Raw genomic sequence first — 13,932 nt, forward strand, 5'->3', positions numbered from 1 at the left:
CCTGCAGCACAGACACTATATACTCCTGTATACTGCACACAGCCTGCAGCACAGACACTATATACTCCTGTATACTGCACACAGCCTGCAGCACAGACACTATATACTCCTGTATACAGCACACAGCCTGCAGCACAGACACTATATACTCCTATATACAGCACACAGCCTGCAGCACACCAGAGGAGGCAGTGTGTGCTCGTCACCGGCTCACACACAGGAGGGGTGAGGATCTCGCACATCTTCTCCCTTCCTCCCCCATAATAAGGCTCAGCGGCCCCTGTGCGGCTCCCACTGCCGGCTAATTAGCGGGGAGCCGGACCCTGACTGCGGGGTGTGGACTGTGACCACAGAGGACCACCACCGCCGGGCGAGAGGAGGCTGCGGGCCGGGCTCTCCCTCAGGTCAGTTATCGCTAGTATTGGTGGATGTAGCAGAGCTGAGGAGGTCACAATGGGCAGTGTCAGCACATGTGCTTGTTGTCTGTGGATTCCTTCATCATGGACGCAGGAAACAAAAGCAGTAGTGGCATGACAACTCCAGCTCTGCTACATCTATATATTGTATGTCTATGTATAGTACTTTGTGCTGACAGACTTTGGCCATTTATTTCATCATGGTATAGATAATCCTTTAATTCTTTGTAATGGATCCTACCTGATCACAGATCGGTATAGATGTGTAGACTGGATCAGGGCTGACAACTTTTTATTTAGGACGATTAGGTTGGATCATCTAAAGGTTGGATGTGATAATGATGGGTCATGATAATTCTGATTGATTCTGATCTGTTAAAGATCGGTTGTGATCCATTGATGTGTGAATAAAATCTCATTCAGATTGGGTCTGGTCTGATCGCATTGAGTGTGATCTCATTCTTATTGGATCTGACGTGATAGTGATTGGAGCTGATCTGATTATGATTGAGTCCTGACATGGCAATGGCTGGTTCTTATATAATTGGTTGATAAAGATTGGAGCTGATCTGACAAGGTTTGAATGTGATCTGATCTGATTATAATGGGTCTGATCTGATAATCACTTGGATTTATATAATTGGGTCAAATCTGATAAAGATTGGATATTATCTGTAAATATTTGAGGGTGATGTGGTTCTGAGTGGATCTTGTTCTGACTTGATAAAAGTTGTGTCTAATTTAATAGCTTGGCCTGATCTCATAAAGACTAGATCTGCTCTGATAATGATTGCTTGTCTTTCATAGCTTTAATATAATAATGGTTTGGTCTCATCTATTAGGATTTTAACAGATTTAACTGTGTAGGGGCTTACTATGATAATAATGGTTTGATCTGATGCTGATTGAGCCTGGATCTGATAATGGTTATTATTATTATTATTATTATTTATTATTATAGCGCCATTTATTCCATGGCGCTTTACATGTGAGGAGGGGTATACATAATAAAACAAGTACAATAATCTTTAACAATACAAGTCATAACTGGTACAGGAGGAGAGAGGACCCTGCCCGCGAGGGCTCACAATCTACAAGGGATGGGTGAGGATACAGTAGGTGAGGATAGAGCTGGTCATGCAGTGGTTTGGTCGATCGGTGGTTACTGCAGGTTGTAGGCTTGTCGGAAGAGGTGGGTCTTCAGGTTCTTTTTGAAGGTTTCGATGGTAGGCGAGAGTCTGATGTGTTGTGGTAGAGGGTTCCAGAGTAGGGGGGATGCACGAGAGAAATCTTGTATGCGATTGTGGGAAGAGGAGATAAGAGGGGAGTAGAGAAGGAGATCTTGTGAGGATCGGAGGTTGCGTGCAGGAAAGTACCGGGAGACGAGGTCGCAGATGTATGGAGGAGACAGGTTGTGGATGGCTTTATATGTCATGGTTAGGCTTTTGTACTGGAGTCTCTGGGTGATGGGGAGCCAGTGCAGGGATTGACAGAGGGGAGAGGCCGGGGAATAGCGGGGGGACAGGTGGATTAGTCGGGCAGCAGAGTTTAGAATAGATTGGAGGGGTGTGAGAGTGTTAGAGGGGAGGCCACAGAGCAGGAGGTTACAGTAGTCAAGGCGGGAGATGATGAGGGCATGGACTAGGGTCTTTGCAGATTCTTGGTTTAGGAATGTGCGGATCCGTGAAATATTTTTGAGTTGGAGGCGGCAGGAAGTAGAAAGGGTTTGGATATGTGGTTTAAAGGAGAGATCAGCATCAAGGATTACCCCAAGACAGCGGGCTTGTGGGACTGGGGAGAGTGGGCAGCCGTTTACTGTAATGGATAGGTTCGTTGGGGAGGTCGCGTGAGATGGGGGAAAGATGATGAATTCTGTTTTGTCCATGTTAAGTTTTAGAAATCTAGTGGAGAAGAAGGATGAAATAGCAGACAGACATTGAGGGATTCTGGTTAGTAGGTAGGTGATATCTGGTCCAGAGATGTAGATCTGTGTGTCATCAGCATAGAGATGATACTGAAAGCCGTGAGATTCTATGAGCTGTCCCAGGCCAAAGGTGTAAATGGAGAAGAGCAGGGGTCCTAGGACTGAACCTTGCGGGACTCCGACAGATAGGGGGCGAGGTGAGGAGGTGGTGTGTGAGTGGGAGACGCTGAATGTACGGTCAGTTAGGTATGATGAGATCCAGGATAGGGCCAATTCTGTGATGCCAAGGGATGAGAGGGTCTGCAGCAGCAGGGAATGGTCCACTGTGTCAAAGGCAGAGGACAGGTCCAGGAGGAGGAGGACAGAGTAGTGTCGCTTGCTCTTGGCGGTTAATAGGTCATTGGTGACCTTAGTTAGGGCAGTTTCATCTGGTTACATCTGGTTACTGGTCATCTGGTTACATCTGACCTGATCTGCAAAGACAGAATCTAATGCCTTGTTAGTTGGTAACAATTGGATCAGATTTGATACTGATTGTGCTTAGATGTGGTATAATAATTTTTGTATCTGATCTAATAATAGCCGAGGTCTAAATTTTGGGGAAACACAATGATTCTGATTGTCCTTGGGCTAGTATGATAATCAATTGGTGATCTGATACTGATTGGGTCTGATCTGATACTGATTGGGTCTGATCTGATACTGATTGGGTCTGATCTGATACTGATTGGGTCTGATCTGATACTGATTGGGTCTGATCTGATACTGATTGGGTCTGATCTGATACTGATTGGTCTGATCTAATACTGCTAGGTCTGATCTGATACTGATTGGGGTCTGATCAGATACTGATTAGGGTCTGATCTGATACTGATTAGGGTCTGATCTGATACTGATTGGGTCTGATCTGATACTGATTGGGGTCTGATCTGATACTGATTGGGGTCTGATCAGATACTGATTGTGTCTGATCTGATACTGATTGGGTCTGATCTGATACTGATTGGTCTGATCTAATACTGATTGGGGTCTGATCTGATACTGATTGGGTCTGATCTGATACTGATTGGTCTGATCTGATACTGATTGGGTCTGATCTGATACTGATTGGTCTGATCTGATACTGATAGGTCTGACCTGATACTGATTGGTCTGATCTGATACTGATTAAGTCTGATCTGATACTGATTGGGGTCTGATCTGATACTGATTGGGTCTGATCTGATACTGATTGGTCTGACCTGATACTGATTGGTCTGATCTGATACTGATTAAGTCTGATCTGATACTGATTGGGGTCTGATCTGATACTGATTGGGTCTGATCTGATACTGATTGGTCTGACCTGATACTGATTGGTCTGATCTGATACTGATTGGTCTGATCTGATACTGATAGGTCTGACCTGATACTGATTGGTCTGATCTGATGCTGATTGGTCTGATCTGATACTGATTGGTCTGATCTGATACTGATGATGTGTGATGTATGTGCTGTATGATGTGTGATGTATGTGCTGTATTATGTGTGATGCATGTGCTGTATGATGTGTGATACATGTGCTGTATGATGTGTGATGTATGTGCTGTATGATGTGTGATGTGTGTGCTGTATGATGTGTGTGCTGTATGGTGTGTGATGTGTGTGCTGTATGATGTGTGATGCATGTGCTGTATGATGTGTGATGCATGTGCTGTATGATGTGTGATGTATGTGCTGTATGATGTGTGATGTATGTGCTCTATGATGTGTGATGTATGTGATGTATGATGTGTGATGTATGTGTTGTATGATGTGTGATGCATGTGCTGTATGATGTGTGATGTGTGTGCTGTATGATGTGTGATGTATGTGCTGTATGATGTGTGATGCATGTGCTGTATGATGTGTGATGTATGTGCTCTATGATGTGTGATGTATGTGCTGTATGATGTGTGATGCATGTGCTGTATGATGTGTGATGTATGTGCTCTATGATGTGTGATGTGTGTGCTGTATGATGTGTGATGTATGTGTTGTATGATGTGTGATGCATGTGCTGTATGATGTGTGATGTATGTGCTGTATGATGTGTGATGTGTGTGCTGTATGATGTGTGTGCTGTATGATGTGTGATGTGTGTGCTGTATGATGTGTGATGCATGTGCTGTATGATGTGTGATGCATGTGCTGTATGATGTGTGATGTATGTGCTCTATGATGTGTGATGTATGTGCTGTATGATGTGTGATGTATGTGCTGTATGATGTGTGATGCATGTGCTGTATGATGTGTGATGTATGTGCTGTGGCTCTGATTCCTTCTACTTCTTGTGATACATTCTTACAATATTTACTGTCTCTTCAGAACTCTAGTGACACCTATTGAAAGTAGCCATCCTAACAGTCAGTGTCTCTTTAACGAGCCTTGTCACATGACTTAGGATAATAGCCAAACCAGAATCTCACTTTGCAGACGCTGTGTACTTCTTGGATTACAATATTTACTGAATTGTGTAAATACGGTGATGAACCTTATGAGGACTCCTAGGTTGTATCAGATGAGAAATCTCTGTGTCAGCTGCCAATTTTTAGACAATTTACATGTTTTCTCACCTTTTGATGCATTATTTTAGACGCTCCTTGTACAGACCAGAGCTTTACCCCTTATTGCATTGTTTTTATGAGTGGTGCATGACTCCAGGAGCCGAGTGCTGATTCTTCTCCTAGTTCTTGCATCATCTGGAGAAGTCTTGACCTTTGAAGTTTCCACATAAAGTATGTGTCACCAATATATGAAAAGCTTGTAGCTACTGGAGATAATGAACAGAGGTAGAAAACAGCCTGGTACTACTGCATTACACATTGTATTAGGGGGCGGACATATCATTGGTGCTAGCTGTGTCTCCGCAAGGGGGCACAGGAGGTGATGGGTCCACTTCTATCTCCAAAGCAGTAAATCGCTTCTGTCCCCGACACATAGTGGCACAATGTGATGAACTGTTGGACTACAAAGGGCCCTCATACTATTCTTCTTCAGGGGCTCTCTTTTTCTGTGCCGGTTCCTGAGAAAACACACAATGTACATGTATGAGTGTGTGTGAGTTTATTATCTCTCTATTGACTCCCAGGAATCATCTGGCAGCGTTAGCAAAAAAAAAACATAGGAAAAGGGCCACTGAAAACATGGCATTTTCTCCACAAGTGATGTGATCCCTTATAAAAGCTAGGAGAACCCCTTTAACCTTCCTAAAGTGACAGTCATGGTAGACATTTTACTGGTAGACTATCGACAATCATACCTCAGTGGGTGCCATTGAATCGTCGCCAGTGCTGCTGGGTGACAATCAGATCTCTAGTGATCACTTCTCAGTGGCTTCCCAGACAGAGAATTCATATAAAGAAAGGGCCATCATGCTGATTCATTGTGGCTCCTATATTCTTAGTATCGGTGGCCAGAAGCCCACCAACATTTAATGATGGAATACCCCTGATTTACCGTTAACACCTACAGAACAAAGTTTGGACACACCTTCTCATTTAAAGATTTTTCTGTATTTTCATGACTAAAATTGTACATTCACACTGAAGGCATCAAAACTATGAATTAACACATGTGGAATTATATATAACAAAAAAGTGTGAAACTGAAAATATGTCTTATATTCTAGGTTCTTCAAAGACTAGCCACCTTTTGCTCTGATGACTGCTTTGCACACTCTTGGCATTCTCTTGATGAGCTTCAAGAGGTAGTCACCGGGAATGGTTTTCATTTCACAGGTGTACCCTGTCAGATTTAATAAGTGGGATTTCTTGCCTTATAAATGGGGTTGGGACCATCAGTTGTGTTGTGCAGAAGTCTGGTGGATACACAGCTGATAGTCCTACTGAATAGACTGTTAGAATTTGTATTATGGCAAGAAAAAAGCAGCTAAGTAAAGAAAAACGAGTGACCATCATTACTTTAAGAAATGAAGGTCAGTCAGTCCGAAAAATTGGGAAAACTTTGAAAGTGTCCCCAAGTGCAGTGGCAAAAACCATCAAGCGCTATAAAGAAACTGGCTCACATGAGGACCGCCCCAGGAAAGGAAGACCAAGGGTCACCTCTGCTTCTGAGGATAAGTTTATCCGAGTCACCAGCCTCTGAAATCGCAGGTTAACAGCAGCTCAGATTAGAGACCAGGTCAATGCCATACAGTGTTCTAGCAGCAGACACATCTCTACAACTGAATGGGAAACCACTGGGTAAATCTGACAGGGAGAAGGACTTTGGGATCCTAGTTAATGATAAACTTACCTGGAGCAGCCAGTGCCAGGCAGCAGCTGCCAAGGCAAACAGGATCATGGGGTGCATTAAAAGAGGTCTGGATACACATGATGAGAGCATTATACTGCCTCTGTACAAATCCCTAGTTAGACCACACATGGAGTACTGTGTCCAGTTTTGGGCACCGGTGCTCAGGAAGGATATAATGGAACTAGAGAGAGTACAAAGGAGGGCAACAAAATTAATAAAGGGGATGGGAGAACTACAATACCCAGATAGATTAGCGAAATTAGGATTATTTAGTCTAGAAAAAAGACGACTGAGGGGCGATCTAATAACCATGTTTAAGTATATAAGGGGACAATACAAATATCTCGCTGAGGATCTGTTTATACCAAGGAAGGTGACGGGCACAAGGGGGCATTCTTTGCGTCTGGAGGAGAGAAGGTTTTTCCACCAACATAGAAGAGGATTCTTTACTGTTAGGGCAGTGAGAATCTGGAATTGCTTGCCTGAGGAGGTGGTGATGGCGAACTCAGTCGAGGGGTTCAAGAGAGGCCTGGATGTCTCCTGGAGCAGAACAATATTGTATCATACAATTAGGTTCTGTAGAAGGACGTAGATCTGGGGATTTATTATGATGGAATATAGGCTGAACTGGATGGACAAATGTCTTTTTTCGGCCTTACTAACTATGTTACTATGTTACTATGTTACTATGTTAAGAGGAGACTTTGTGCAGCAGGCCTTCATGGTAAAATAGCTGCTAGGAAACCACTGCTAAGGAAAGGCAACAACCAGAAGAGACTTGTTTGGGCTAAAGAACACAAGGAATGGACATTAGACCAGTGGAAATCTGTGCTTTGGTCTGATGAGTCCAAATTTGAGATCTTTGGTTCCAACCACCGTGTCTTTGTGCGATGCAGAAAAGGTGAACAGATGGACTCTACATGCCTGGTTCCCACCGTGAAGCATGGAGGTGGAGGTGTGATGGTGTGGGGGGGGGCTTTGCTGGTGACACTGTTGGGGATTTATTCAAAATTGAAGGCATACTGAACCAGCATGGCTACCACAGCATCTTGCAGTGGCATGCTATTCCATCCGGTTTGCATTTAGTTGGACCATCATTTATTTTTCAACAGGAGAATGACCCCAAACACACATCCAGGCTGTGTAAGGGCTATTTGACCAAGGAGGAGAGTGATGGGGTGCTACACCAGATGACCTGGCCTCCACAGTCACCAGACCTGAACCCAATCGAGATGGTTTGGGGTGAGCTGGACCGCAGAGTGAAGGCAAAAGGGCCAACAAGTGCTAAGCATCTCTGGGAACTCCTTCAAGATTGTTGGAAGACCTTTCCCGATGACTACCTCTTGAAGCTCATCAAGAGTGTGCAAAGCAGTCATCAAAGCAAAAGGTGGCTACTTTGAAGAACCTGGAATATAAGACATAATTTCAGTTGTTTCACACTTTTTTGTTAAGTATATAATTCCACATGTGTTAAACTGTAAAGCGCTGCGGAATATGTTAGCGCCATATAAAAATAAAGATTATTATTCATAGTTTTGATGCCTTCAGTGTGAATGTACAATTTTCATAGTCATGAAAATACAGAAAAATCTTCAAATGAGAAGGTGTGTCCAAACTTTTGGTCTGTACTGTATATGGCGACTCTTCACCTCTGGTTCGCCCTGTTGTACATTTTGGCTTTCTTAAACAGGATGAATGCCCAGTTACACCTCTCACAAGTGCTAATAATCTTGTGAGACCCTTACCCTGCCCTCCCACCCTTCCATACATGTATTCCAGGGAATTTCGCGGACACCCATTTGTGGATGTGATGACATTCATGATATTAATGAGCCACTTCCATATTTAATATCGCAAAGGGAAAACCTAATCTAAGCATAATAGACATATTTATCCACAATCTCGGTGTAGAAAGTCGAAAAGGAAGAAAAAGGGATTTCCTAAAATAAGCCCACTATTCTTTCAGCAGGAAACAGCACTGTAGAGTTGGAAAAGAAAAATGGTAACTGGACATGCACTTAAAACCCCCGTAGCCTCTGACCTCTGGGAGTTACAGGAAGCCACTGATTAAACTTTTGCCAAGTCAGAGAATGGTTGGTCGCCTGTTTACAGTTTAACCCTTTGGTTCCAGTGAGGAGCCATTATCTCCGCACAGGGCACTATTGTTCCATGGGAGTTTTTAGGACTGATTGTGAGTTGCAGCCACGCACTAACCCCCAGGTCACACACAGCGGTGGCGTTCATCGTGAGATGCCACATATTACCAGCATTCTTCTTTATTTTGCATGTATCTTTAACTTCCCTTTTTAGAGTGAAGCTAAAAATCTGATGAAATTTTGTTTCTTTGTGGTTGCGTAGACTTTTTTAGGCTGATAGTGCTGCTCTTCTTCCCCCTGACACTGGGTACAACCATACGATACAAACAGGAACTCCTTCATCGGGGACCTTCTATCTGCAAAAGAGGTGGCAAGAATGATGGGGAACCTATCCTAGAGTCAGGCTTGATCAAAGATCTCCAGCAGTAGTTGGTCCTATACTGGGTGGGTTGAAATAGCAAAACTTCTCAATGTAGAGGAAGTCTATTGTTAGCTAGCATGGGAAGCTGGCACAAAGGTGGCACAGAGGAGATGAGAAACAAACACAAGACCCTCATGTCCTACATGGCAATGCTCAACATCATGGCGAGAATATTCATGCAACTGTATCGTCTTGTCCATCTTATGGACACAATTCCCAGCTTGTTAATGAACTTACAGTGTCATTTATGCCAATAATGCCAGTACCTAAAAAACATTGTCTATTTTAGGCTATACATATATGATTTTGTAAGTTTGCCTACTGACAAAGACATGAACAGTCTATAATTTTAAGGGTAGGTTGATTTTAACATTGAGAGATAGAATATCAAAAATATAATCCAGAAAATCACATTGTATAAATTATACACATTTATTTGCATTTTGCAGTGAGAGATAAGTATTTGATCCCCTACCAACCATTAAGAGTTCTGGCTCCTACAGACCGTTAGACGCTTGTAATCAACTGCATTAAAAACAACATAGTCACCTTTATAAAAGACTCCTGTCCACAGACTCAGATTAGGGGACTGTGAGGACCATTGAAAAACCTTCAGCTTGTACCTTTTGAGGTCGTCTATTGTGGATTTTGATGTGTGTTTAGGATCGTTATCCATTTATAGAAGCCATCCTCTTTTCAATTTCAGCTTTTTTACAGATGGTGTTATTTGTTGAAATTTCAGTTAATTCTTTCTTCCCTCTATCCATTAAATGTTCCCCATGCTATTGGCTGCAACAGAACCCCAAACCATGATTGATCCACCCCCATGCTTAATGGTTGGCGTGATGTTCTTTTCCTAGGCGTTTTTGCAGAGTTTTTTATTCTAATTTTCAGCTGCGCTTTACAGTACCAGCAAAGCCTATGAGATTTCAGAAATCTCTTGCACACACCTTGTTTGTTTTTGTCATCAGGATTTTGTGCTTTGCATGATTTTTTGGACAATGGAGTATGTCACTACTTTCCGCGTTTTTTCTGCGTTTTTCACACATTGACATGAATGGGTGGTGAAAACTGCACAAAAAAACTCACCCAAAATGCAAATATCAGGTTTCGCTGTGTTTTTTTTTTTTGTGCGAAAAACTGATTCTATGGAACACTAAACTTTATCAGTATGCACAAGAGACAAATCTAATTTGCCAAAACCACAGAAGAAAGCGCAAGGAAGACCATGGAAAACTAAGAAAAATGTACTTTTTTTTTCTCCAGCTTTTTTCTGTGCAAAGAGATCAGGTTTTGCTGCACAAAAAAAATTCTGAAAAAATGGCTAATGTGAACTTACTCGAATAGTTTCTTCGGTAGGTAAGGAGGTATTCCTGCACAGTGATGAGACAAAACATAAAAATGCACAAAGCGTCTATATGTTCTCCTCTACCTGCTGGTTGAAGTTGGATGTCAGTGTGAGCAGGTAGGAAGATGCAGTAATGGGTAGGAGGCAGAGCAAGTGTTAACGTGGGGTTTAATTTAACAGGTACCGTATTTTCTAGTGTATAAGACGACTGGGCGTATTAGACGACCCCCAACTTTTCCATATAAAATATGGAATTTGGGATATACCCGCCGTATAAGACGGGGGTCATCTTATACGGCGTGTGGTTCCCAGGGTCTGGAGGAGAGGAGACTCTCCTTCAGGCCCTAGGATCCATATTCATGTAAAAAATAAAGAATAAAAATAAAAAATATGGATATACTCACCCCTCCGACGGACCCTGGCTCTCAGCGCTGCAAGCGGCAGCCTCCGTTCCTAAGAATGCAGTGAGTGAAGGACCTTCGATGACGTCGCGGTCACGTGACCGCTCACGTGACCGCTCATGTGACCGCGACGTCATCGAAGGTCCTTCACTCACTGCATTCTTAGGAACGGAGGCTGCCGCTTGCAGCGCTGAGAGCCAGGGATCATCGGAGGGGTGAGTATATCCATATTTTTTATTTTTATTCTTTATTTTTTACAAGAATATGGATCCCAGGGCCTGAAGGAGAGTCTCCTCTCCTCCAGACCCTGGGAACCATCCAGGATCGCTCCGTGCACCCGTACTCGGCGCATAAGACGACCCCCGACTTTTGGGAAAATTTTTAGGGGTTAAAAAGTCATCTTATATGCCAGAAAATATGGTATATATTCCTCGCAGGGAGACAACAGATAAAACAATGTAAAGGAACACAGGGGACGTAACTTAGGGGAAGCGGGTGTGAAGCGTAGGGTAGTAAGTTCAAGGATAGCAAACTTATCAGTCTGACGACTTCAGAATGCGGTTAGTTAAGGATGTGGACGTTGGCGCCAAAGCAGTGGCGCGTAAGGGGTCCAGTATGGTCCTGGAAAAGATGGCGTCCTGGATCCTGGCGGCGGCGGTGATTCCTCGTGGGCCGGTCGGTGATGGGTGTCTCAGGAAACGATGAGCCGGACAGAGCACAGTCTTTCCCCCTATCAGCGTACAGGGACAATGAGCAACTCGATTCAGGTACACAGGGAAACCCCTCACAGCGGGTGTCCCAATTCTCCCATTGGTGCGTGCGCAGGCTTATGTCCTGACTGGGCGTCCTGTCACTCACGGTCAGCGATGTCAGCGGGGACCAGGTACGCCGTTGTCGGCAGTCTCTGTTAACAGCTTTTAGCCTCTGCTGGTTTTTGCCCGCTCTGGCAGTAGCCCATCCCCCGCAGAAGCCCTGACACTGCCCTCCTGTGTGATGCACGTTCCCATAGCAACTAACTGATTTGCCACGCGCTGTGGCCCTTTTATCTTAGCCACGCCCCCTACTCCTAGGTGCAGAGGTCGGTCCGAGGCTTTAAGCTTTCCCCCATGAAACCTAGATGACAGCCCTGACCGTTCCGGATCCATCACGGAGTAGGTAGGCCTGGTCCGGGTCTTCTCCTTACATCAGAATCAGGACTCTTTAGAAACACTAGGGGGCGCTTCCACAAATGCCAATATGAGTGAACTCAGCATGAGGCATTATTTTAAATGTTTGTTTTTTTTTTTATTGGAAATTTACTTAATTTCACACATACTTTTACTTTTCTTATATAATGTGTGAGATTACCAGATATACCGGGAGGGGTTATCAATTCAAAGCTTTGTGTAGATTAGATTTAGGGGCAGCGTGCTTTCTGTATGGCTTTGAGGCATACAAAGGTATTATCTGATGGATCCCAGAATAAAAAATGTCAGTGTGCTCCAAGTGAAGCTGCAGGTTGAAACTGTTTTAAAGGGATTTTACACCTTCCCTTTAAAATTGGTCAGAGGGAAGCGATCATTGTAAAATAAAGAAAGAATTGTTACCTCTCCAAAGACACAGCATCCGAAGCATTGGCGTCCTGTCCTTCAGTCATCTGACTGCAGCCAACATGTTTCCTCAGTGACTAATGACTGTATAGATCGATTTCATCACTTCTAGTAATTTTAGTGGCCACTCAAATGAAAGAATTGGAACAGCGTATGTTGAGCAAGTAAGAATAAGTAGGAGGAGGAGCAGGGTTACAAGTAGCAGAATACGGCGCTGGGGCTAACATGTGTACCCACTATTTAAGACAATGAATATACTCTGCTCCCCACGCCCATAGTCTCGGGCATGGGGAGCAGTGAATATTCCAGCAGCTAATGTCAACATGTGTGGGCGTATGGCAGTGACGTCATGCGCTGTGCCACGTACACTCTGAAGTCAGTTGACATTCCTTCTGATTGGAGTTGTTCACTTTCCTCATCTTTTCCATATCGTGCAGACCTTCGTGATGACTCCTATCTGCAAAGTTTGAAATACAAGACACGTTTTACTTCTCACATTTCCATCACCATCATCATTTATTCCCAAACTACACAAACTCCTTATCATACCAGCCGGGATTCTGAATACATATCAACAGAATCTGGGAAGGAGTACTAGTATGTATGGTAATAACCCAGATTATATTTATAATCGCTCGAAACACTAAATGCAAGAAAAGGAGGAGAACCAGGAGCATATAGTAAATATATAAATAAGACAATCTTTATTAGTACAAAAAAGTAAAACAAATTTTTTTTTTTGGACATCAGTAATAATCACATTGTATACCACGACATAGCATAGAAAGGGGGACAAAAACCAATAAACGCCCTACATCTCACCACCCCGGCATAATATAAAAGATGGTCATAATACAGCTGTAAGCGGTAAGCACCATATGGTAAGGGATAGGTACATGGGGAAAAGAGGTCACAACTGTGACAGGACCTAGCGGAAGGTAAGGAGAAAGTGCACACTAACGGCTAGGGTAACCCCTGTAACAGCGGAGACACCTAACCTGTGTACGACAAACCGTACACAGGACCTAGCAAAAGGTATGGAGCAAGTGCACACTAACAGCTAGGATAGCCCCTGTGACAACGGTGAAACCTGAACTATATATAACATACCATATGGCAAGAGGTAATAGCATGGGCAAAGAAAGTCACAGCTGTGACAGTACCTAGCACAAGGTATAGAGCCAGTGTGCACTGATGGCTAGGGTAACCCCTGCAACAGTGATGAAACCTGAATTATTTGCTTACCCATGCAGATGGGGGAGAAAGGTGAAGGGGTCCCGCCGGTGGGTACGCCCCGACGCGCGTTTCGCAGCGTAAACACGCCGCTTCCTCAAGGGGATATGTGATCTGGTGGAGCAGGACCTGCCTATAACCCCCCTGACCTCGGTCACATGTCCGGTAACCGCCAATCCAAGTAGCGCTGTCGGCGCATGCGCACTGCGGCGGGGAAGCCCGACAGGAG

General features: G+C 43.9%; 1 protein-coding gene across 2 annotated transcripts in view; it reads left to right on the forward strand.

The window, feature by feature from the left end:
- The first annotated feature begins 255 nt into the window (after positions 1-255).
- ARAP3 (ArfGAP with RhoGAP domain, ankyrin repeat and PH domain 3) overlaps positions 256-13,932 on the forward strand; it is a 217,584-nt gene continuing 203,907 nt past the window's right edge. For both annotated transcript variants that reach the window (XM_069763631.1, XM_069763633.1), the window contains exon 1: positions 256-404. The gene's annotated coding sequence lies outside the window, so the exon portion shown is untranslated. The remainder of the gene's footprint in view (positions 405-13,932) is intronic.

This window comes from Ranitomeya imitator, chromosome 4 (assembly GCF_032444005.1).
Source record: "Ranitomeya imitator isolate aRanImi1 chromosome 4, aRanImi1.pri, whole genome shotgun sequence".
Classification (NCBI taxonomy): domain Eukaryota; kingdom Metazoa; phylum Chordata; class Amphibia; order Anura; family Dendrobatidae; genus Ranitomeya; species Ranitomeya imitator.